Genomic DNA, 22,002 nt, shown 5'->3' on the forward strand with positions numbered 1-22,002 from the left:
CCGTGAGATGCGGTGATTAATATATCCTTGGAGGGTAATGGATGGCAATGCTGTAGCCAATGAAGTTCTAACTGAGGCTCAGCTATTGCTGTTAACCTCTTGCCATGATCAGAGCTTTAATAGCTCAATAACACCTTATCCCTACATCCTCTACATCCTTGGAGGGTAATGGATGGCAATGCTGTAGCCAATGAAGTTCTAACTGAGGCTCAGCTATTGCTGTTAACCTCTTGCCATGATCCGAGCTTTAATAGCTCAATAACACGTTATCCCTACACTGTCCTCTACAGATAACGGAGAAGATGAAAAACATTCTTGCTTCGTCTCTTTAAGCCAGTCCTTATAAGGGCTATAAGGAGTAAATGAGGAGCTGAGATGATTGTCGAGAATACCCTTGGAGGGTATGGATGGCAATACTGTAGCCAATGAAGTTCTAACTGAGGCTCAGCTATTGCTGTTAACCTCTTGCCATGATCAGAGCTTTAATAGCTCAATAACACCTTATCCCTACACTGTCCTCTACAGATAACGGGGAGATGAAAAGCATTCTTGCTTCGTCCCTTTAAGCCAGTCTTTATAAGGACTACAGGAATTTTTCATTTCATTTCGGTCTGGTATGTAATGGAATTAATTCTGGTTGAGATTAGACGTGTTATTTTTAGATTGAGCCGGATTAGATTTCATGCAAGGTTTTTCGGGAAGCTCACATTAGACTGGCGCTAACACAATCTGAAACCTACTGCCCCCTCCTCTCCCCCTCTGCATGAAAAAATGCACGAGGTCTGATGTCCGCGTAGCCCTACTTCAACGAGGACCAGTGGTAGATGAATGGTACTTGGGAGAATCGGTTTCCGCACTTTGGCCAAGTGAGTTTTTGACACTCCTTTCCCCTGTTTTTAGGGCATTTTTAACTTTAATATATTGTTTTGCTGGTAGGCACCTTCGTGTGTCTACGAGATTTGCCAGTGGCCCTCAAAAGTCCACAGGATTATCTGTAATTTGCTCGGGACACCTGAGTAATCTTTATTCTTTCTCTATCTGTGTCTTTACACAATTTTCACTTATTACTATCATGGCAAAACCTCTGAATGAGGCCGTATTTGAGGATATATCAGGAATTCCTCAGACTAGGAAAGCTACTCAGTGACAACTGGCCAGGAAAAGTTAAGCTTTTTTATACATCCCCCCCCCCCCCTTCAGCAGTCATAGAAGACAAAATGGATGACATAAGTGACGAATTCATTACACAGACACAATCAGACTTTAGTACACTCCCCAAATCTAGAAGATCCTGCATCCCAAGACAACATCTGTGAGACGTTGGAAAAACATATAGAATTCCAAAGTCAAAAAGAAGAGAAAAATCTCTACCACCACAGAAGAACCCAAAACAACAGAGATGGAATCAGTCAATGTACCTAAAGAAAAGGTACCACCAGTCATCTTAAGAGATAAAGAAAAATGGATTCCTGTCTCATCAGTCCTCAAGGAACATAACATCACATTCTCATTGGCCAAAAACTCCGATGAAGGAGTTAAAATTCAACCTGCCACAGTCATGGACTATAGACAAATGACTAGATTTATGGACAATGCAAATCTCCCATATCACACCTTTACTTTACCCAGCGAAAAAGAATCTGAAGGTGATTTTTCGTGGGGTAGCCGACCTCTCCAGACAGGGCCTGTCCCCAGTTAAAGTGGGCAGGATCCTCAGGTCAGATAAAAGACCAATGGCTTTGGTGCTGATCGAAATCAGCAATACACAAAAGCAAATGTATGAACTCACAGTTATATGCGGACTCAAAATATCAACTGAGCTGCTCAGGAAGAAAGCATCAGCAGGACAGTGTCATAGGTGCCAAAGGTTCGGGCACGCCCAAAAATTATGTAAGGCAGCCTACAGGTGCTTGAAGTGCGGCGGACACCATACCAACACTTGCACTAAGCCACAATCTACTCCTGCCTGCTGTGCTAACTGCAGAGGACCTCACCCCGCTAACTACAAGGGATGCCTTTTCAATCCAAAAAATCGAGGGTCAGCAAGAGTCAATCTTGCTCTTCCTCGCAACGAAACCATAAGCAACCAAGCAGGTCGCCCCCAGTCCAAAACACCTCACCTTCAATCACACAGGAAGGAACATGATCCGCGACCAAAACATATGCCGAGGCTACACGAACTTAGATTCCTACATCTCTCGAGCAAGCAAGCTCCAACCTAACATCAATTTTAACTGCTTTGCCAACTCTATCATTTCTCTACGTAGTTTAGCCACGGATTCTAGGGTTATTAGCTGGTCTTAGGTGTGTTTCACCAATCAAGATGATATCAGCACTGAGACGAGTTGCAAATTCTTGAAGTTACAGGACCTTGTTTATCAAACAAGCAACTCAAGATAGTAGCATGGAATGCAAATGGATTGATAAACAAGGTCCTGTAACTTCAAGAATTTGCAACTCGTCTCAGTGCTGATATCATCTTGATTGGTGAAACACACCTAAGACCAGCTAATAACCCTAGAATCCGTGGCTAAACTACGTAGAGAAATGATAGAGTTGGCATAAGAGATGGAGGTACAACCATATATATATCAATAGTTACCTAAATCATAATACAATCCCAACCCCCAAACGGTGAACCTGGAAGTGACCGGTGTGGAGGTGCATATTAGCAATGCTGGCAGTCTCAAGATCTATGCTGCTTATAATCCTCCGAGCATTCCTCTACTGACAACAGATCTGGACTCCATACTCGGATCCACTGACTCCATAATAATAGCAGGAGACCTGAATTCAAAACATACAGATTGGTACAGCTCTTCAAAACATATGGACTCCATACTCGGATCCACTGACTCCATAATAATAGCAGGAGACCTCAATTCAAAACACACAGATTGGTACAGCTCTTCAATTAACACCGAAAGCTACACGCTATTCGACTACGCAATTCTCAACTCTGCTGTTGTGGTCGGACCTACCGAGCCCACCCGCTTCAGCCCATCAGACAACTCGGATGTGTGGACATCGTTATTTTTAAAAATATAAGATACCAATATAAATTGGAAACAGTTAATGAATTATCTTCTGACCACAGTCCCATAGTGCTTAATCTAGGTTCATCAGATCAATTTTCTCCCCCGTACACATTCATACCATGGGACAAGTTAGCCAAGGATCTTCTGGATTATATTGGTCCAGTGCCTAACATCCGTAAAAAGGAAGAGGTAGACTCAGCAGTAAATAATTTAACCATCCAAATTCAGAAAGCAATAGAATCAGTCAGGCAAACCACTGTCTTTCACCCCACCAACCGTGTTCCAGAGGAAATCATGGACCTAATTAGAGCAAAAAAACAGAGCACTCCAGAAAGAGATTCCATAATGCAAGAGCCTACAAGACAAAACAGTACTGAACAACTTAAACAGACAAGTTCGTGAAGCTCTTTAAAAACACAGAAACTATCAATGGGAAGCCAAATTGGCTACCCAATGCTGAAGATCACTCCGTCTGGAAATTCTTAAGAGTCATCCGCACCAAAAAGCAACTCATACCCCCTATACAAACCAAGAAAGGGATTGTTCATACATATAAAAAGAAAGCTGAAGCACTAATTGATAACCTTGAATCACAGTGCAATCCATCTTATGCAAATCAAAACATTAACCTTGTATACAAGACTCACCGTCATGTTAGGACAACTTTACGACAACATATTGATAATTCAGAACATATCACTCCCACTACTCCAGCAGAAATAATAAATATCTTAACTCATCTAAACAGCAAAAAGGCTCCATGCTCAGATGGCATATCCAACCGAATAATAAAACTACTTCCAAGAAAGGCCATAGTTCATCTCGTCAACATTGCTAATGCTATTTTTAGATACCAGCATTTTCCTACTGCTTGGAAGACAGCCACCTTCATGTTATTGAAGAAGCCGGGGAAAAACCCTCAACTCACCGAAAGTTACAGACCTATCAGCCTGTTGTCCAGCCTCAGAAAGGTGACAGAGAAAGTGATCCTCAGAAGGGTCCTCTTCAAGCAGAAACAGATAAGTTAGGAATTTTACCCAACGAGCAGTTTGGCTTTCGCAAGGCCCATAGCACAGTTTAACAAGTACACTGGCTAGTGGAGATTATCACAAAGGGCTACAATTGGAAACCCCATACAGCTACCATCTTCATCGACTGAGAAGGTGTTTGACAAAGTATGGCATCAAGGCCTTCTTTATAAACTCAAAAAATTTAACTTGCCAATCAAGTTAACAAAAATAATCCACTCATACCTGAAAGACAGATGTATGTAAATCAAAATCAAGGAAACAGTATCACCCAGACGCAAGGTTTTGGCAGGCGTAACTCAGGGCTCTCTTCTGGCCCCTCTCCTGTTCTCAATCTACGTAGCAGACATCCCTCTGAACCCAAGAACAACATTCACTGCATTATATGCAGATGATACTGCATTAATGGCAAGATCTCTGAGCCCAAAACTGGCAACTAGAAGACCTCGATGCAGTATACATATACTAGAAAAATGGCTAGCAGACTGGAGGATCCAAGTAAACCCCCAAAAGAGCTCAGCCATACCGTTTTCTAGATAGAAAATCCATAGTATGGAGGACATTCATCTTTTGGGCGTTAACATTCCATGGCAGACTGAAGTCAAATATCTTGGAGTGATACGTGATAAAAAAACTCCAATTCAGCAATCATATAAGACACATAGCCTCGAAGACATCCAAAATAATTGTCCAGCTCTACACTGTGATCAACAGAAAAAGAAAACTGGATACACAAACAAAGTTAATAATTTACAAGAGGGTAATAAGACCGGTCATCATTTATGCATCCCCCCCCCCCGCATGGAGCCACACCGCGAACAAATATTCAAAAACTACAGAGATTACAGAACAAGTGCCTGAGGATGATTCTAGATGCCCCTTGGGTTATTCTAAACTCCCGGATCCATAGAGTAATCAACATTCCTTACATCTCCTCCCTTCTCCTTGATCTAGCTGAGAAGTTCTTTACCAAGACAAGCAACCACCCAAACCTGTTGATGAAGGAAGTTTCGGAATATAATGAAGTGGAAAGCTACAAATATAAAAGGCCCAGTCAATCTTAGTTCCAGCTGAACCAGCTAATTTCACTGCCCTCACTGGGCAAGCTTATAGCTCATAAACACTCGATTGAAAGTTTGCTGACAAAGAGGAATATGAAAAGCCCCACTCTAGCCCATGTCGTACGAGGTGACTAAAATGGGTACGCAGGGAGGGTAATGGATAGCAATGCTGTTACCCCTCTGCCATGATCGGAGCTCATAGTCCTATATTACCCCATCCATACATTTTCTACAGATAACTGGGAATATTCATTCATTCATTCATTTCGTATGGATTCAACGGTCGTGAGCCCCTTTTACGGGGAGGTACGGCATCCCCCCTCACCCCCCCTATTTTTATCCGGGCTCGGGACCGGCATAGCTGACAATTCAGACCTATGGCTGGAGGGATTGTCTTAAGTATTCCTGACTGCATCCGTGTGTGTTCACTGGGCAAGTTTGCCTACTTGCTGGATGAAAAACCCCAGATAAACTGGGGAAAAATCCCTGCTGTCCACTCCCAAGACTGGCTAACTTGGCTATGGCTGAGGAAGATCCTTGAGCTCCTCACGTCGTGGACGGGAATCGAACCTAGGACAATCCTTCCCCAGGCATATGGTTGCGAAGCACACACACATAGCCACTAGGCTAACCGCGCGGACATGGGGAATATGAAAAACATTCTTGCTTCACACATCTAGCCAAAAAAAGAAAAAAATATGTTCATTGTTTACTGTATGTTTGATGTATAGTAGTACTCCATTTAGTACACAGCCACTTTAACCAACTAAGCCATGACGCCTTCCGTAATGGATTTAATGAATATATTACCATTGTGTTACGTGCATTTGATTATTATCTGAAATGCATTAGGTGCATTGAGTAGCAAATTAATTACTGTAAGTATTTCTTTATTGTGCTGAGGTTCATGTTATTGTCTAATTTTGTCTACAGAATGAAATGGAGATGAAAACTTTGATTTTGAAGCGTGCTCGCCATTCAGAAAAATAGGCTTAGTGCTTGAAACAAAAGTCCTCAGGGTTCAAATTGTTAAGTCATCTTCTGTCTGTGATGTTCATTTCACTCAACCACAGACCATCCCTCTCCCTCCAAATCTTGAAGAATTTCAGGTAGTTAGTAGGGACGGCACTGAACCTGTTGCACCCATGGATGCTTCTGGTAGTAATGATACGGACGTATTCCTCCAATCATTCTCCTACAAAGGAGCAATGGTCTGAAGTAGTTTGTGCTGTGAAAATTAGAAAAAATCAGATTTATAAATGTTAAAAATACCGAAGAGGGTGTTCGTATTCAACCGTGAAATTGTTGAATCTGTGTCATCTACCGACGAAGTTTCAAGGATACACATAGCCGATAAGTATCCTATGCCATTAATTTTGGTTGAGATTAGCAAGAATCAGCGTAGGATTTTGGACATGAAAACGGTATGCGATTTGAAGGTACAAACCGAATCTTTACGAAGGAAAGCATCTGGCCAATGCCATCACTGCCAGAAATATGGTCATTCACAGAGTCGCTGCAGAGAAGAATTCCGTTGTGTTAAGTGCGGCGAAAAGCATCCGACAGACTCCCCCTCCCCTGCAAAAAGTCTTGTACAACTCTGCTGGTTGTGGTGGAGGCCATTTGAAGTACAAAGGCTGTACTCAACATCCAATTAACCAAAAGATAACAAATAAAGGCCGGCGATTCCAAACTGCTATCGGTAACAAACAAAATAATATCAGCAGCGCCACAACCTGGAATTCCTCACATGAGCTCCTAAATTTAACTGGCGTTTTTAACTGTAATCACCTTGCCTGAAATAGTAGAGTTACAAATAAAAACGGCAAAATATTAAGTAACTTTGCTGTCAATTACAGGTTCCCCTTGAATCTCAACATTACATATTGACTGGAAGACCAGATGTTCTAGACATAGTTGTTCTTAGAAATGTCTTATACCAGTACCAAATAAAAGCGATTGATGAACTTAGCTCAAATCATGACCCAGTTTTGCTCCACCTGCGTGTAGACTGAGACGATAGATCTGTTAGTCCATACATTACGAACTGGAGAAAGCTTCATACAACAATTGGTCGTTGGTTCCGTACCCTTTATATCTACGAAATATGAAATTGTTACTACTGTAACGCACTTAGCAGGGGATGGCTCGTACATAGGCACTGGGGAACTGCAGCACCCCCAGTGTTTCTCGATATATAAATATATTTATTCATTTATTTATATTTGCTTGTAATATTTAATTTTATCATCAACAATCCTATACAATTCTCTTATTTTGTATAAAAAATAATAATAAAAATCCATCTTGTAGCACTTAGGAGAGCGAAGGACGCCAGCAGCACTGTGCTTACCACAGTGTCATATTGCTACGCGCGCAAACATATGAACGTCATAGTGAGATGCGAGCTATTAGCGTAATGCGGCACTGTCCGTCGCGTAGTTCCACTGTTGTTTATATGCAGTTTGAGCCAGTAGTAGAGTGTTCGTAGTGCTTATCGTGTTTACTCCGTCTCTTTAAATATTTGGACATTACAATTAAATCCTTTAATTGTAATGTCCAAAAATTGTAAATCCGTTCCTTTAATTACAATCAAAGGAATGGATTTTATTTATAAGTAATTTTGAATTATACTAAACTGTATAATTTTATCGATAATAAACAATATTTATTCACGTTTAATGTTTTAGTAAATTTTTACCATAATTTTGATATTTCATCCAAACACGTATACATTGTATACGTGTTTGGATACATACACACTTACAGTGTGTATGTATATTTCGAAAGTTGCAGCAACCCCATGATTTCAAGTCACGAGCTGCCACTCGCACTTAGTAAAACAAATTCTATCCGGCTTATCATCTGTCACCTCTGTCGTAACTCGTGCAAAACCTAATTAGCTACCGGAAAAAATATTAAATCTTATCCGCATCAAAAATAAAATTCGACGTCGCTACCATAAAACCCTCGCTCATCAAGATTGTCAAGAACTCAATTGGGCTACTAATTTGGTCCGATACGCCATCAATCTCTATAGAAGCTTTCTAAATCTCTTCGTAAGACTCCAAAACACACGTCAACAATATGTGGAGAGCGGGATATTGTGTACAGCGACGAAGAGAAATTCCAAGCTTTTGCCGAAAGTCTTGAGTTACAGTGTAGCCCTAACTACACGTTCGCCGATCTATCATTCATTTCAATGTTATTCAACGTGCATTGAATCTCTCCAATCAGCAAGTTGATATCTGCCCACTTTTTCAAGCTCAAGTCCGCGAAATGATCAAAAAAATCACCAATGAAAAAGGCTCCAGGTTCAGTCTTCCCCACAAAGCGATTGTGCACATCGCCGTCATCATCAGTGCATTGCTGAAACTTCGTCACTTTTCATCAAGATGGAAAACAGCAGACATAACTCTAATCCCTAAGCTGGGGAAAGACTTGGAATTCCCTCAAAATTACCGTCTTATCAGCTTCCTCGCTTTCTTGGGAAGATATCCTGTCCTAATTTACACTCACGCGTAGACCTACACATTTTACCGTGTAGGTGTTCGGAACCGAATTGCTACGGAATAGGTTGGTTACTCCTTATTCCTGGAGGTGTCCTATATTTGTAGAAGCGTGTGTGTGTGTGTTCACGGGCTGTTTTGCCTGTTCTGGGGGACGAAAAACCCTTATCTCCGTATGAGACCGGCTAACTCACCTTCCGTTGAAAGAGACCAGATAAAGGTTTCTCACTGACGGGAATCGAACCCAGGTCTTTCCGACCAAAGGGCTTCGTCTATACTGACTGATCTACGGAGGCTCTAGGAAGATATCAGAGAAAGTAATTCTGACAAAACTACAAAAAGTAATCAACAAAAATAGCATCATACCAGACGAATAACTTGGATTTCGTCCAAACCATTGTCCAGCAAGTCCCAAGAATGGTCGAATACATCTCAATGGAAACAACAAACCGGTGCCATATCCTCGATATAGCTAAAGCATTCAATAAAGTAAGGCATAATGGCCTTCTTTATTGAAGAAGGCCACTATAATAAAAGCAAAACAGCGCCTCATGATTCAGTAATTATGTTTGACACCCCGATTCCATGGAAACCATGTGTCAAATAATCTGGCAATACAACATGATAAAAAGACTCCGTTTTGGATCCATATATCCTATGTTTACTCCAAGGTCAATAAAACAATTCCCTAACTTTATTCATTGATCAACAGACATTTGTAAAATGCTTCTTTACAAATCAGTCATCACGCCAATACCATAACACCTTGTAACATCAACAGGCTTCAAACTATCCAGAACAAATGCTTACGCGTGCCTATTGATGCATCTTGGTTCATCAAGAACTCACAGCTTCATCGAGAAAGCGACATCCTAAAAACAGTCCTCCTGCATCAGATGTAAATACAAATTTCAAATTCCACAATGAGCGACTCTACGCCCATCAACTATCCCAACAGTCACTCTTTCCATACCGGACAACGGGAGTGAAATCCGTGGGCATGATCTCCATCTTATCAGTTCAATCAAAAGTCTTGATGTTCGATGTATTCAGTTAGCAATGGAGTTTCTAAGAAGAACAATTCAAGTTCTTTATTCGTAGTATATGACTTCGAATGTCAGCCATTGTCTAGTACTCATCATACGTATCAAGGATTTAGGCCTAGCATGGCCTGTTCCGGCCTTAGAAGTCATCGTTGAATCGTTTAAGAGGACGTCCTGGTTTTCTTTTTCCTAATGGCTTGTACTTTAAGGCTTGTTTTGGTAATCTCTCTGTTTTCATTCTTTGAACGTGTTCCATCCGTTTATGTTTATATTTTTTAATTTTTTCTATCACTGGTTCTTGGTTTAATTCTTTCATGATATCTTCGTTTCTTTTGTGATCAAATAGGGTATACTTTGCAGTTTTTCTCATAAACTTCATTTCTGCTGTTGTTAATCTTTGTTTGTCTTTTTGTTTTATTGTCCAGATTTCGCTTCCATACATTAAGACCGGTAAGGCTAATGTATTGTATACTTTTAGCCTGGTTTGTTTTTGAACTAGGTTTGGTTTAAATATAGAATTAATTACACCTGTTATTTTTAAATATTTTGCAATTTTTATGTTTATATCTTTTTCATTTTCATAAGTGATCATACATCCGAGGTAGTTAAATGAATTCACCTGTTCTAAGATCTTGTTATCTAATACTATTTTAGTTCTTGCTGGATCTTGTCTTTTAAAGGCCATAGTTTTTGATTTTCCCGTTGATATTATCATACCATAATCTTTGGATATATCATTTAGATTTAGAATAGCTTTCTGTAAGTTATCTTCAGAATTTCTAATTATTATTTGGTCGTCTGCAAAGAGGAGAGTGTTTAAGTTAACTGTAGGTGAAAGTTTAATTCCTTGATGTAAATTTTTACTCCATTTTATTATTATTTCATTTAAGTAGATATTAAAAAGAGTTGCTGAGAGCGGACATCCCTGTCGGACCCCTTGGTTTATCTCTCTTATATATGATAGCTCGTGATTTAATCTTATTTGTATTTGATTATTTTCATATATACTTGTGACAGCTTTTAGGATATTATTTGGTATTTGTCTTTCTTTTAATATGTTAAATAATATGTTTCTTTTAACTTTGTCAAATGCTCTTTCAAAGTCAATAAATGCAATATGTGTTTCTAAATTATATTCTCTTCTTTTCTCTGTTATTAATTTTAGGCAGAAGGCTGGGTCTATACATGATCGTTCTTTTCTAAATCCATTTTGTACCTCTAGAATAAAGTTTTCGGAATATTTCATTAGTTTGTTATTTAAGATTCTGCTGTATATTTTGTAACATGAATTTAGTATACTGATACCTCTATAGTTTTTAGGGTCATCTCTATTACCTTTCTTAAAGATAGGAATCACAATTGCTTTTTTCCATTCTATTGGGGGGGGGGGGGAGGATACTAGTTGAGTAAATTTTATTTACAAATAATAAGAGTCTTCCTTTGAATCTTGTTCCTGCGTATTTATATAGTTCTGAACCTAGCTTATCTTCTCCAGGTGATTTTCCGTTTCTTGTTTCTTTCAGGCTGATTTCTAATTCTTCTTCAGTTATTTCCTTTTCATTTTCGTTAATTGTTTGCCAGTTGTGTTTTTTAAAATATTTGTCTGTCCACAGTTCTGTGTAGTAATTTAGAAATTCTTCTAATTTCAATTCAGTGTTTAATTTTATGTTTTCTTTGGTATCTGCATTTAGGTGTTTCAAAATCTTATATACATTGGGTCTTATTTTATATAAATCATGTTCTAAATTAGAAACAAATTTATTCCATGATTCTCTATGTCTTTTTCTGACTTCTCTTTTAGCTATGGCTCTTATTCTTTTATATTCTATTTCATATTCTAATCTTTTACTGCTTAACCATTTGTGATAGGCTTCTTTTTTCGTTTTGATTATTTCTTTGATTGTATCGTCCCAGATCTTCAGTTTTTTTCTTTTATTGAAATTTTTGGTCTTTCCTAAGCTTTCATTTGCTGCTGCATTTAGTATTGTTTTTATATTAAGCCATTCTATTTCTATTTCTTCATTTTGTTTTATTTTATCTAGATACTGGTTAATTCTTTGTTCATATAGCCATTGTACATTTGTGTCATTCAATAGTCTAGTTTTATAAACAAATGTTTCAATTTTTCTTTCTGTTCTTGTTACTTGTAGCCATTTAGGTGGTAATCTTAATTTTATATTAACAAGGAAGTGGTCACTGCTTATTTCATATCCTCTGTGAACTCTAACATCTAGTGAAAATTTTGATATATTTTCATTTAATATGAAGTAATCTAATATTGATTTCCATTCTCTTGCTGACCAAGTATATTTATGTATGTCTTTATGTTTATAGAAGGAATTCATTATTTTTAGGTTATTATAAACTGCAAAGTCAATCAATTTTTTACTATTTCTGTTTAGAGTGTGTTCTCCATGTATACCTATATTATTATTAATTTTCGTGTTTCCAATTCTTGCATTTAAGTCTCCTGCTAAAATTATGTAATCATTTTTTTTTATTTTATTATATATGTTTTGTAGCTGATTATAAAAATCAATATCATCCTGTTCTCTTCCTTCTTCTTGGGCATATAAACCAATTATTGTTAAATAGCCTCTATCTATTTTTATTCTAGCTTCTATTATTCTTTCATTCCATAATTTATAATGTTTTAACTGTTTTGAAAGGAGTCATGAATCCAAATCATGACTCCTGCTTGTGCTCTTTGGTCTCTGTCCACTCCACTGTATATCACATTAAAATTTTCAGTTCTCATAGTTCCTTTTAATTTCTTTTTTGTTTCAGTGATTACTGCTATTTTAAAATTTCTTTCATTTAATAACTGGTCTAATTCTATATCTTTATATGCTATTCTTCTTACATTCCAGTTTGCTATGTGTATTATATTTTGTCGTTTCCATTTTCGTTTTCCCTTTTCCATTCCAGGGTCGTTTCCCATAGATTCAATCCGATTATCTTTTTCTGTCAGCTTACAAGTATGGTTATGTTCTCCATGTCAGGGGACTAGCCTGACGATGGAATAGTTCAGTGGTAGGGCTGCTACCTAAAGGCTTCTGAACTCGCCTTCTTCCGAATTTAAACCCATAGGAGGAATAGGGTGTATCGAAGGGGAAAGGATAGATTATAGAAGAAATATAGTAAGGTTTATAGAGAGGACATAGTTGTAAGGCCAGAAATGAAAAGACCCCATGGCCCTCGAGTACTCTAATAGCACAAGGGTCATAAAGTAAGAAGAGTTGGCTGATAAGGCCTTATAGGAAAGATTAAAGTAAGTGGGTCTTCCTCAAAGTAGAAGAAGGAGAGGATAGATCCAGCTAGGGGTCCATGGGAGTGCAGCTTCCCTTACAATCAAGATGATTGCCCCTTATGGCCCTGTTGGTCCACGAGTCCTTATTCAGTATATTCGGACCTCCCCACCATATATATATATATATATATATATACACACACACACACACACGCACGCGCATGTACACACACATGGTGGGCTCCCCTATCCGCCACCCAGGGGACGCGCTCTCTAGGGGTTACAGGGTCCCCTGAGATTATTGTCTAGTACTGTAGTTGATTTATAGCTAATGTTCCCTCATTTCAGCATACATTTTGTATGTAGATTGTGTTCTCTTGGACGGTTTGCCTACATGTTGGAAGAAAGACCCTTCCACCACCAACTTCGTATGAGACTGACTAACTCATCTTCACTTGAAAAGTCCCGATTCTTCGCATACTAGACGAATTCGAACCCCGTTCTTTCCAATCGAAGAACTGGGTTCGAATCCCGTCTGAGCTACGGAGGCTCGTTTAATACATTGATAGTAATATTATTTTAGGGTGACAATATTGAAATTATCAGCGGTAGAGGATTACTCATACAAAGTATGATTTGAACGTCTACGGTTCTTAACGGGCCCTTAAACGTCCATAACCGTCCAAGATACCTTTGGATTCCGTAACCATGAATCAATGATAAGATAGTTAGCTCTGTGGCAATAAGCAATTTTCTCTAGCGTATGACAGTAGAACTGGTGGTTGAGTCTGGTTTCACACAGCATTCTGATTGTTTACATAATTACGTGTAATGCAAGAACCTTCCCATAATTCGTCCAAGCATGTTAAAGAGCTATTTAGGGTTCCTTTTTCATTTTTATTTTTTTTTTCTATCTCTACGCGTAAACGCTTCTTTCTCTCTCTCTCTCTCTGGTTGATAAAATCGGAATCTTGACCAAAATTTAACGGGAAATGAGCAAGATTTAATGTCGGAATTACAGTCCCTGCCATAGTCAATGTTGGGCGTTAATTGGGATTATTCTAGTGGATCCTTTACTTAAAATAATTTGGTATCAGGAATATGTGCTATTAAAAATAAAAATAAAATAACATATTTATTATAATTTTCCAAAAAAGAAAGAAAGAAAAAGAAACAAACCAATTATAAAGATTTTTTTTTTTTTTTCCTAGCAAAAATCTTCCAAAATTTCGTAAAATTTTAAACTTCTTGTTTCGGGCCCGATAGGGCCCAATTTAGTATAATTCTGCAGGACTGGCCTTAATTCCGCCCTACATGTGCTGTGCTGCATAATGATATTGATATCATAATATCATTATGATATCATGATTATAATGATATGCTGAAGCACGGCACCAAACATAAAAACACATATAAAAACATACATACATAGTAAATTTAGATTAGAACAAAGTACGACACTTACATGAAAACTGACTTCGAATCACAGTCCGTTATTGACAGTTGGCTTTCTAGGTACGAACGCCTCCTTTTCCGGTCGTGATTTCTATTAATACTTTATCTGCATGTTTGCTGCTGCAATATGCGGACGTGCTATGAATATACAGTATATGAATTGTCTCTACATGCACATATTCAAGTTATAAACAACTGCTTCCCGAAACACACAACTCGGGCTGTTTTGAATTGTCAGAACCTTAACAGTAGAATATGTGATAAACTTTTATCATATTCCTACCATAAGAATTAAAAAATGTTAATATTTAACATTTTAAATTTCTCATATCTCTACTGTAAGATCACCTTAGCAGAGTGTAGCATATATCCTCTCCTTTTTCTATTTCTCAAATTTTGAAATCACACTCCGTCCACACAGATTAAACATTATCTTGTTTATCTGGCGTTAAATCTTTTCAATAGTTTCCTTATCACGGAAAAGCACTGCACAGTTTATATCACGTTAGTCTTGGGTGAAGACGATTCTGCTATACTCCATGCAATCCAAACAATCGCATCTTTAGCAGAGAAGTGCAGACGTAGTCTTGTCAAAAGGTTATAATTCTCTATATTCTAATTCGTTTTTGTTTTATCCAATTTCATTTTTTATTTACAATGTTTTCACAGATGTTTATTTACTATTATATTATATTTATTGATAAAATATTGTGAAAAATATATGCGAAAATAATGCTAATATTTAAGTGTATTATATAACTGAAAAATTATAAAAAATATTGCATATGTATGTTTCTATATTGGGATAATGTATTTTTATTTTCAGAAGTATTTATAATATTCATTGAAACAAAATCAAATAGTTAACCATTCAGTAAGTTCGTTATTTATATATTATTAGTGTTATTGCTAAATTTGTAGCGTTACATTATAAATCATAATACGACAACTTTATCGGCATAACTGTATCATAAATAAATTGGTTTAATCCGAGAGATGGCACCACATATCCACTTTTATAGTATTTGTATACCTTAACTATTATTTAGTCGATTATGATTTATTATTATTTAGAATAAAACCTGTTAAATAATATATTTTATTTTATTGTATATTAAATAAGAAAATAATAATTCTTGCTAGAATTCCTAATTTTTCTGGGACAGTCTGTAACATATTTTTACCTTTCAAAAGCTAACTGCTGTTCTTATTTTAAAAAAATATCTTTCTACAGTTTTTTTTTTTTTTTTGTTATTTCAATGTTTTCTAGTAAAAAGAGGAAGCAGAAGGGACAAAATCTGTCTTTAGAATTGATAACAAGACGGATGTTTATGCATTATAAACGACAGATCTATATATGAAGATTTATATTTGAACAATATTTCGTTATAAGTATTGCGTTTAAATATGGTAATGAAATTGTAATATGATTTTATCAAGAATTCGGAGTATTACTGCTCATTAAAGCCCAGTTTGTCGGATAGCGTCGTAAAATATAGACTGTTCCTAGTAATGCTGTTTTTTTTTTGCTTCCTTTTTTTTAAAGATTATATGTGATTAGTTCGCTCATGTTTCATTCTTGTAAATAGTTGGATAGCTTCTTTGAAGTTGCGCCAAGTGCACCGATAACAGTTGGGATGACTTTGGTGTGTTTAAGCCACAGTCGGCCAACTTCGATTTGCCAGATCTCGATATTTAGTAATATTTTCCAGTTCTTTGTTGCTGTTACCACGGGGTACTGCGCTATCGATAATCCAAACCTGTGGATGTTAGATAATTGTGATGTCAGGTCTATTGTGTTCCAAATGCCGATCAGTTTGTATTCTAAAGTTCCAGAGAATGTTTGCTGTTTCGTTTTCCAATACAGTCTCTATTTTATGCTGCTACCAGTTATCAGAAGTAGGAAAGACATATTTTTTGCATAGATGCCAATGAACTATTTTGGCCATTTGATCATGCCGCCATGATCAAATACCATCCAGTCTTCCAGTGACCGCAACAAATAACTAAATTATTCTCTCATTCGACCATGTAGACTGGTTAGAAGCTTTAACCCAAAATCAATGTAGTTTGTTTTTGCCAGGTACGCTCCAGTTTTTTCATTTTCTAGATTGTGCGCTGACAATTTCTTTAGTGATAATGACATTTTGAATTTTTTTGTTTCATTTCTGATTCTACTTCCTTAATCCATGAGGCATCTTTATTATTCTCAATATAATTATCCCCAAGTGACTTCAAAATTCGAGTGTTTCTTCATGTTCTGGAATGATTGTTTGCATTTGTATTTCTCTAGAAAGACTGAAAGAATTGACGTTGGTTCAATCGAAATTGCATATTTTGTAATTTTTTTTTCTTGCTTTATGTCTTTTAATTTCCTATGCAGTCGCTATAATTCTTTGCTTTAGCTCTTCAGTACTTTCAGCAATTGTTTCATTGACCAAATTATACATGTATTTATGAATTTGTTTCTGATGCTGTGATTTTTCAGTCGTCCTTCTTTTAAGACTCTTTAAGTTGCTCGGATGAGCTCGAAGTTTCTTGACTTTTCGTTCCAACCGGATTTTCCGTGGTGCAGATGGCTTCACCTTCGGCTTTTGTTCTTGCGATTTGCAACCAAGCTTCGCTGTAATGATATAAGCTGTGCTGTATAAGAGCTGATTTGTTTCCTTTAAACTTTTAATTTTGATTGTTTATGTCACAGCATTTGCGTCTAAGAGAAGCTGTTTTTACTTAGATTTATGTAAGACTTTTAACGCTGGTAGTCTTATACAGTCATTTATGGAGTTCATATGTTCCAAAATCCCTGACTTCATTTTACACTGCACTTCTGTCAACACATTCTGAGGTATGTCGTCAGCTTGATGCTTACTGAATTGAATTCCAAAGTTTGATATAGCTACTCATCTGAATCAGTCCTTGATGAACCAGGCTCCGACTGATCCAGTATTGTGGATTTCTATCTTGCTTTTCACGGTTAAATTGGAGGATGGAACACTTGTCAGAGAGGTGAGGCTCCTTGTCAGAAGCCTCACCTCTCTGACAAGGGTGGCCCTGTTAGCTACGCTATCGCTCTAGCATAACTTTCAATAGTCATGAAGCACGCATGCCCCCCATGACAATCTTTGGGGAGGGGGGAGGAATTATTATTACATAACACCTCTAATCGCGGAAGGGTACTCTATTCCACTCCTTTACATACATCTCGGCGTCTTCCCTACTACTTAATTCTGCCACTATGCACAACTACCATCAATGCCATCTACCACCCATCACCACCACCAACAACAGTATTTTTTTGTTTTTAAATTGCGTGTGTTCTGATGGCCGATTTGAAAAAAAAAAACCGAGTTTCCAGGAGAAAAACCTTGCTATCGCCTTCATCTCGTCACGACAGGAATCTTCATGTGGACTTTGTTAGTCACAACAGGCTGTATTATTATTTTTTTTAAGGTATTTACGTTGTTCGTACATATTTTAATGAATGAAACCATACTGATTCCAAAGATAGAACTGTGTCTTGATTTATATTTTATTTATTTAGTCAGTCATCAAAAGATGGCCGCTGTAAATTTTAAGTGCCGCACAACTACTAACAAAAGCTCAAACAAACTCGATGGCTACGGAGACATCTTAGTCACATTTCTGAAGAAAGCGACTTGGTGGATGTAATCTTAATATGCAATATGCTTCTATAGTATTTATATATATATACTGTAAATAATATATAATAATGTGACTTAATCTCAAATGTTTATCAACGCTAAAAGACCTTATTCGAAGCCACCAGAGGGCGCATGTTGTTCAGAGATGTTATTACAGAGTAGCCAAACAAATGAACGGAGAAAGACGACAATGTGAAAATACTTGATAAAGGTTTCTCGCGTCATAGACAAAATCCGAACCAAGGTATTTCCGACCAAAAAGCTCCGTCGTAACCAACCGAGCTACGGGACTTTCTTAGGTAGATAGCTGTTAACTGAAGTTAGAATGTTACGCAGTCATATTTTATTTACTGGCTTGGTAGTTTTACTCATTTTTACCAAAAGCAATCAGCAGCAACAGGAGCGATTCATGCATAGGCACTGCGGAACTACAGCACCCCAATGTTTCTCGATATATAAATATATTTATTAATTTATTTATATTTGCTTGTAATATTTAATTTTATCATTAACAATCCTATACAATTCTCTTATTTTGTAAAATCAAATAATAAAAATCCATCTTGTAGCACTTAGGAGGGCGAAGAACGCTAGCAGCACAGTGTTTATCACAGTGTCATACTGATACGCGCACAAGCATATGCACGTCACAGATTGTCAGCTGGAATGCAAACGGACTATCCAACAAGATATGGGAACTACAGGAGTTTGCAGCAGAAACCCACGCAGACATCATCCTTATAAATGAATCACACCTTCTTCCAGGTGACAAGATCAGAATCAACAGTTATAGCACTTACCGTACAGACAGAACCTATGTAAGAGGTGGAGGTATCGCCATCTTTGTCAAAAGTAACAAAGCATGTAGCTGAACCCCAAACAGAACACATGAAAACCACAGGAATAGAAATTCATATGGAAAACACAAGCAGTATCAGGATATACGCAGCCTAACAACTCCCCAAACAAAAAACTCCTAGATTCAGTAATCGTAGCTGGAGATTTGAACGCTAAACATTCCGCATGGAACAGCAGAAATTCAAGTATCAACGGCAAACTACTGAACTCATATACTATAAGAAACATGACAGTAATAGGACCCACAGAACCAGCACACTATGGAGCAATCGACCATCAGATGTACTTGATATAGCAATATTCAAAAACATTGCTCATAACTATCAAATACAAGCAGTTAACAACTTAAGTTCTGATCACAACCTCATCATATTGCAACTAGGCACCATACAAGATGAAACGGAAAACACCACCACCTTTATAAATAAACTGGAAACATCCCTCTATCTTCCAGGAAAACCTTGGCCCAGTACCACATATAACATCCACGGAAGATATAGAAAAAGCAGTGAAAAACAACTATTCAGTGGTATAGCTAGAGCTTTTGCCGCCCCTCTCAATACATACCAAAAATACTACAAGAAGTCAAAACGACGTATAGGGAAATACATTAAAACACTATGTTTATTTTTGAAGTAAAACTTTAATTTCAACATTATAAAATGTTATTTTTCTTGCTTTTCTCTTAGCAAAATCGTCGATGACTGGTGATTGGTGAAGTCTATTTCATAGTAATGTACGTAATTCTTAATTTTATTTAGAAAACTCCTTTCACAGCTAGCAAACTTACAGCAATTGTGAGGAAAATTCGCAGTAGTATTACAATATTTGGAACTGAGTTATCGAGACTGTATTTTAGAATTAACTGCAGATGTTCAAAGTGATGCCCGGGGTAGACCGCCCCCTCCCTAGCTACGCTTCTGCAACTACTAACAGAAGTATCACATGCAATGAATAAAACCAAATGCGCACCACCAAATAAACTCCCAGAGGACCTAAAACATCTCATCCGAGAGAAAAATAGGTTAAGAAGAATATACCAGAGAATATTGGATCCTGCAGATAAGCAAGCAGTTAACAGAGCAACAAACCAGGTTCGGTATGCCCTAAAGGGTCATCGTAACGAACTTTGGAATAACAAGTACATCACTTAAACACAGAGGATCAGTCATTGTGGAGAATGATGAGATCACTTCATTCAAAACTCCACACAACTATACCAACGTAGATTTAAACTTCATAAGAAAAATACACATCCAAGTGCGTAAAATAACTCAAAACGCCACACTCCAATCCACAACAATTCCGTATCACCAATAGAAATATATGAAATCATAATCATATAAGAAAACTAAACAACAGAAAGGTTCCGGGTCCGGTTGGTATAACGAACAAGGCGCTCAAGCTACTCCCACGTAAAGGGGTTATGCATCTGGTAGCCATCACTAATGCCACCTTTCGGCTAAATTATTTCCCAGAGCGATGGAAGCTTGCGGATGTCTTCATAATTCCAAAACCTGGAAAGAATACACAATTTCCAAAATACACAGAACTATCGGCCCATCAGCCTTCTATCATGTGTAAGCAAGATAGCCGAACGCGCTATACTAACACAGATCCAAGAGGCAATCCCAAGAGCAATTGGGATTCAGAAAACAGCATTTTACAACTCTCCAAATTTACAGAGTTATCGAATACATTACCCAAGGCTATGAATGGCGCCAACATTCTGGCGCAGTCTTCCTGGATATAACACAAGCATTTGATAGAATCTGGCATCATGGTCTAATTTTTAAGCTACACCAAGCAGGAATTCCAATACCACTAGTTCTACTCATCAAATCATATCTCAACAGAAAATGTAAAATAAAACTCAATGGAATCAGATCCACAGAAAGGCGATTCACCTCAGGAGTCCCTCAAGGCTCTCTGCTATCTCCCCTACTCTTCTCCATATATATGGGTGATCTCCCCAAGTTATCCCCATCCATCACTACCCTCTATACCGATGACACAATTATCATAGCCAGATCCCTCCGTCCACATCTGGCCTTAAACAAGCTACAGTCAATGAATTGGAGGATTGGTACACCATATGGTGCATTGCCATCAATCCAGGAAAAAGCTCGGCAGTACTTTTCACCAGACGTAAAGCAGAACCGAACACAAGCATACAAATATTTGAAAAAATCATCCCTTGGCACAACTCTACCAAGTATAGTGTAGAGGGGTGATGTATTTTATCCATATTGACGGCAACGTGGTTAAAGGAATGGATTTTATTTTTAAGTAATTTTGAATTATACCAAACTATAATTTTATCGATAATAAACAATATTTTTCCATATTTATTTTTTTTTTTAATTTTTACCATAATGTTGATATTTTTTCCAAACACGTATACACTGTACTTACAGTGTGTATGTATATTTCGAAAGTTGCAGCACCCTCCAAGATTTCAAGCCACGAGCCGCCACTGAATTCAGCAGCCTATGAAATTTTATCTATTCCTGTGTAAGCTGTAAAGTTATTAATTAAATTGATGAAATGCCATCAAGCGTACCTTAATAATAACACATATAGATTAGTAATCATGTTTGAAATAATCCAAATTGATTTTATTTCTCATCCTAGTTTCACAATCTGATTCATCAAAGGATCATCTGAGATTCGAAATACTTGACGAACACACTAAACCTGAGGATGCATTGTATCTAATTTACTACTACTAGAAAGATAGATAGAGAGATAAATAACAGCCTCTATAAATGTGTAATACCGAAATTTAGAAAACAGAAAATCGAATAGATCATACGACTCTATTTTAGCGCCCTCCTGAATTTTTCTGTTTTCGTTGAGAATAAAGAAGTTTCACTGAGGATAATTAAAGAATTTATTTTAAATTGTGACATAACATTTGTGTGGATTATTATGAACTATTTTTATTAAAATATCATCCATCTCGCAACATGGTAGTTGCGAGATAGGCAGTTTCCGTGTTAAAAAAAAAAAAAAAAAACCCTACCTCTGTATAAGACCGGCTAACTCACCTTTAGTCGAAAGAGATAAAGGTTCTTCACATCACCAACGGGAATCGA

At 37.3% G+C, this 22,002-nt stretch overlaps 1 protein-coding gene across 1 annotated transcript in view; it reads right to left on the minus strand.

Annotated features, from left to right (window-relative positions):
* Positions 1-14,413, minus strand: part of LOC150101797 (calcium-activated chloride channel regulator 3A-1-like) — a 78,812-nt gene extending 64,399 nt beyond the window's left edge. Inside the window, exon 1 of the mRNA XM_090400519.1 lies at positions 14,395-14,413. The gene's annotated coding sequence lies outside the window, so the exon portion shown is untranslated. The remainder of the gene's footprint in view (positions 1-14,394) is intronic.
* Between the last annotated feature and the right edge of the window lie 7,589 nt (positions 14,414-22,002).

This window comes from Typopeltis vanoorti, chromosome 11, assembly GCF_054136105.1.
Source record: "Typopeltis vanoorti isolate ZY-2024b chromosome 11, IOZ_Tvanoo_1.0, whole genome shotgun sequence".
NCBI lineage: Eukaryota > Metazoa > Arthropoda > Arachnida > Uropygi > Thelyphonidae > Typopeltis > Typopeltis vanoorti.